The following is a 5,367-nucleotide window of genomic DNA, read 5'->3' as shown; positions in this document are numbered from 1 at the left end:
TGAAGTCTGACTGGTTATTTTAACATTCTATTGTTACTCAAKTGTGTGGAGTTTTTGTTTACCAAAAGCTTTTGTAGAATGTATGTATCTGCTATTGGTGTTTATTGGATTGGTGTATAGTTCTAACAGTGACTTGATTTACTCTGTTTTGAAGGAAGCACCAGGGTTTCAATATATAGCATCAAATGTAAAGATAGGTTTCTTCTAATATTATTGAAAGGTATTTATTCTTGAAATTCAATGACGACTGCGGTGTAAGTGAGAATAACTTCATTTTTTGACARGGTAATTGAAGAGCACTCAGTAGACCTTAATGAGGTAACCTCCTGCTCTCAGACATTACTTCTTTTWGAGGTGTAGTTGTACATGCTTTGAAAAGGCTGGGTTTTGCCAAGTGCCTGCCTCTCCCTTAAGAAATGTTATGTTACCAGGCAGTTGGATTAATGCATTCTAATTTTCTTCCTTAGTTCCTGAAACAATGCTTTCTATATCATAGAAGGTTTGTGTGCAGAACTGTATGTGAGCAGTTAACATGTTCACTTGTATTTTACTTTAAAAGGAGCATCTATAATAAAGTCTTTAGGCCTTCCTATGTGTCCAAAAGAAGTAGGAAATTCTTAACTGAATTTATTTTATTGCATTAGAAATTCAGGTCCAGTGGTATTCTGGAGAAGTGCTATTTTGTATAGTAGTAATCACTTGCAAGGGATCTGAGTGCTCATTTGACTTCTGGAGAGYTGGTACTAGCTAACACCTTTCATCTTCCTGTACTTGGGGAAATATTGTTCTGTATTACAGACAAATYATAAGCATCAAATACACTCTCAGTTGTTTAGGAAATTTAAAAACTGATTTAAAAAGAATGTATGAAGGCATATCTTTATTCTACAATGCCATCCCATCCTTAATATTTGTTTGAAAAAATAATGAACCTTGACCTATAATGAAACTTACTTTGCCACTTCAGTGTATGTTTACAATGTTAAAGTAGACCTTCAGTATTTTTATCATTGCCCATTCTATAAGAAGTAGAAAAGAAACTAAAACTAGTTATKTTCAGATAAAATTAGATTTTGTAAAGTAAGGGAGATGTATCAGAAATCAATAGCTTTTTATAACTTGTTTCACTTGAGCATGCAGATGGGACAAATAAGCAGCTGGGAATAGCATCTGCAAATCTTGCTACAGCACTGTGTGTTGGAGTGGTACGATAATGATGTTTGCCTTAATATATCATGCTTCAAGGGATAGCAGCAGAACTTGTGAGCCAGTAGTTGTGAGTTACCTAGCTTTTAAAAAGCCGGAGGAGTTTGGAGGTTAGTCTCAAGCATAACATAAGTCTCTGGCATACTAACTTCTGGATAGAGTGGAACACAGATCTTAATCCTGAAGCTTAAAAATCTATTTTTTCCAAATTTTTTTACATTTTTAATGAATGCTGCTGATGCTACAGAATGTTGACACTAAGAGTATTCTTCCTACTTCAAGCAAGACTGGTGATGGAAAACACTGCTGCTAGATAGTACCTGTAGACACAGGCAGCTGGTAAACTTTTTGTTACTAACTGTCATGAAATAACAGTAACACCTTGTGTTTGCTGGCCATATGGATGGTTTCAAGTGTAGAATAGGCAAAGAGTCAGTGTCCAAGGAGTGACAGACTGCAGGGTTGGCTGGAGGTTGGTGGCTTGTCTTGTCCATTCCTCATGCAGTTGCTGAGGTATTGGAATGCTGCTCAGTTTGCCCCAAGAGATACTTTGACAGCATTTCCAAAGRTGGCTCAGGATGAGGTGAATATTGCTATGTTCAGAAGTTTCTTATTGAAGTGTGTTTTAAAGGTTAATTGTTCTTACTCAGAAATGGTTGAGTTGTAACTGTCTTGTTTGCTAGATARGAAAATGGCTTAAAAGTGCCTCCAGTGGAAGTTGTACTGGTGCGAGTGTTGCATAGAGCCAACATAGAACTGTTGCCTTTATGGAAAGGTGGAGTCGGACAGAGGACAGGGTAAGGGAGGAAGAAAAGCTACCCTGCTGCCTGCCACTCTTACACAATCTTTGGTTACCTTATCTACTCTGCAGGAGACTCAAAGTGCCTTAACAATGCTTGTTCAAAACTACATTCTGTGCTATTTACTGGTTCTCTAATTACTGATGCTTTTTTGAATGTAAACACCTTGTCYGTGCAAGCCTGAAATGCTGCTAAGTTGCACAGTAAGAGTGTACTGGGAAGAAACAAGGGGACTCTTAAATAAGCTGTTAGAGACATGTACACTATTGGGGGTTGGGGGACAGGCAAAAAAATCCATTCTTTTTTTTTTTTGGTGGTGGAGTACAGCATAGTACATAACCTCTTTTTTTTTTTTCTCCTTGATGGTTGCCAGTCACTTTGATTCTTAAGCACTACAGGCATATCTGCCTCTATCAAATTTTAAATATTCCTGTTGAACTGCTGCTTCAAGGTCGTTCATGTTGACTGATCATTGATCAGAGATTTTTGTGTTTTGGTGAGGGGAGGATTTGTGTGCTTCATAGTGGTCAGGAGTGTGTTTCCAAGCATGGAATACTCGTAATTGTTGGCTACTTCGAAGGAGCAAAAAAATTTCTCCGGTGTTAAATGCAGTTGTGGTTAATATACTGGTGAGTTGAGCTTAGTTTGCATCTAGACAGAAATATTGATAGTCACTAAAACCTGAGTTGGTCTCTTTGCTTTTAGCTAATTGTGATTAACTACCAGTGCATTGCAAGGTGTCAGTCTCATGGTCCTATTGCAAAGACTGCATTTGTACTGCATTTTGTATCAAGAGAGAAACTAATAGGTACATGGCTTATCATATTCCGGTGCATTCCTGTATGCATTGCTCCATTGTGGATGGAAATTCTTCAGACTTGTTGAGGTTACTTTTCTTGTTAATATGCTACATCCCTGTTTTGATGTGATTTGAGGGTGGATGGGATGGATCCTGCTTGTCTCTATAGTTGGCTTGAACAGTTCCTGGGAGTCCTCTGTTGTGCCTCTGCCACGAGATGATGAAAACAGTTGATGAGCAAAGGGCTAATATCCCTTTTATGAGGAAAGGTCCCTGTCTGTGCCTTGTCCTTTTGAGCATCAAAGGCTCTGGATAAGTCATAGTAGTCTTGCTGTCATACTGTGAAAGCTGTCAGCCTAAATTACTGGAGTTACAATACTGTACTATGGGTGGTAGGTTTGAGGTTGACAAGCATGTTTTCAGCTCTGTAATAGTGGGAGATGTRGCTTAAAAAAAAGGGCAAAAAACCCCACCCACTCTGTATTTATTGTTATCCAATACGGTTGATGTGAAAGTGACTTGAGAATAACTYGGCTTTGGATAGGTTGAACTTGCAGAATGTACAGATGAATGTACAGAATGTATGGGTACCCTACTCTTGCTTTTTGGAGTAAAGCTCAAAGATTAACAGAAAAGGATGTTCTTCAAAGCCTATGTAGATAATAGTTGTAGAAGCCTAGGCTTTAAACTAATGTGACTTTCCTTCCTGGTAAACTGCCAGTGTAGTATCCAYACTCATTCTGCCTGGAACCTTCCTTGCTGTCAAGTTTGTGGGAGATAAACACATCTATACAAATCTGGCAGGTAGCATTACAGCTAGTAAAGAGCAAAAGCAAGCTGTTACTATCAATACTGTACTTCTAAACTTGTTTGAATTGTGACTTGACTTGTGTCTAGTTTGTAATGTGCATGAGGATAAATGTGACTGTTCGGCTTCAAATTGATCGATTTTAAAAAAAGCAAGGGCAAGAGACTCATGTTAGAGCAGAGACAACAGCACAACGCTTGTCAAATGTCTGTGCATCTGAATCACATGGACTAATGGTATGCTATAGAGAGCAGTGTGGTCTTTTTTTATACGAAACAGATTGGAGATGAAGCTTGTTCTGGTGTTTAAGTTCCAGTTCTTTGTATGTCTGGAGAGTCCCAGGCTGCCATAAGAATGGCCTACTAAACACAGTCCTGCTTATTGGTTAAAATGGAGCTCAATGAGTCAGTGATGGACTTGAACTATTTAGGCATGGCCATGGATCTTTTCTTTTTGCTGTCATCTGTTTGATTCTGCTAACAAGAAACAGTCTTCAATATACCTCACAGTGCAGCTGAACACTTTCTTTCTCTCTCCTGGATCGTCCAGAGATTTTGCTTGCTTTATTCCAAAGGTTTTGATGACAGCATCTAATCAGGTGATTGCATACAACTCATGGGCTTCTAACTAAGCATTCTTCTTGCTTGTATCAGATGATCAAAGCTGAAGGAACCCCAAACCATCTTGGACTGAACACTGGAAAACCATGTGATAGTAAGTTGGTGTTGGGACAGTAGAGAAATCAGTTATCAAGATAAGACATAAATACTGTTTGTTATTATGGGTCTGAAAAATTTGTCTTGAGTAGGTTTCTGGAACTTGGTAAAAAGTTTTTGGGGACCTAGCAAAGCTGTGTAGGTATCTCTTATATCTTTGTTTGCTGCATTTAAATACTTGAGTAGTAATCTCARCTTCATTGCTAGCAATGTTTCATTCTGTGTCCTGTCTAAACTCAGATTAATCCATCCATATGTCCCAAAACCTGAGAACTAAACAGAATTCAAAATAACTGCATTCCACAAGCCTTTTCCAATATTTGGTGTGTATCTTCCAAGGAAACCAGCTTTGCTTTTGTCCAAAATAGTCTAGATATGTGGAGCTTTAAACAGTGTACATGTACTACAAGTGGCCTAGCATGGCCTCTTTCCTGGGCACTTGCTGCATTATTTAACAAACTGCAGCCTGAGCTTTTTGTATATCTTACTGCAAACTCAAACCCTAGGAGCAGCTGTATCAGACAGTAGTTGCTAACTAGATCCAGCTGCTAAAAGTTGCAAAAGCAAGTTGGTATCTTGAGGCAGGGATTTAAGTCTTATTTTAGAGTAGAAGGGCATAGCACTCTCAGGCAGAACTTTTGAAACGAGTACCACTCATGAAAATCCTGTTGACAGCTGATCGGCATGTCCAGATGTTAAGTTTCAGTGTGTTAACTTGATACAAGTTACTGTGAAATACAAGAAGTGAACAGATGAGACTATGATTTTTCTAGTGTCTTACAGATTGTTAGCTGACACTCAAAAATAGTAAGTTAAAATGTTTGCAAAAAGCAAAATATGTTTAAGTTGCTGTTTTTTTTTTTTTTTACCAACTTTATAGAGGTTTGCCTGTTCATGTTGCTTTAAAGATTTGAATCTTTTGGGTATAAGAGAGATTGCTGTATATGGGTCCTACTAATTATAGAATAGGCTTAATAGTATTTTACAAACAAATTGGTGTAGCTCATGAAGTGAAGCAAAGAAGCACACGAAGTTAAT

Source organism: Rhea americana, unplaced genomic scaffold (genome assembly GCF_003343005.1).
Source record: "Rhea americana isolate MKP2758 unplaced genomic scaffold, rheAme1 scaffold_44, whole genome shotgun sequence".
NCBI lineage: Eukaryota > Metazoa > Chordata > Aves > Rheiformes > Rheidae > Rhea > Rhea americana.
This window is presented reverse-complemented; position numbering follows the sequence as displayed.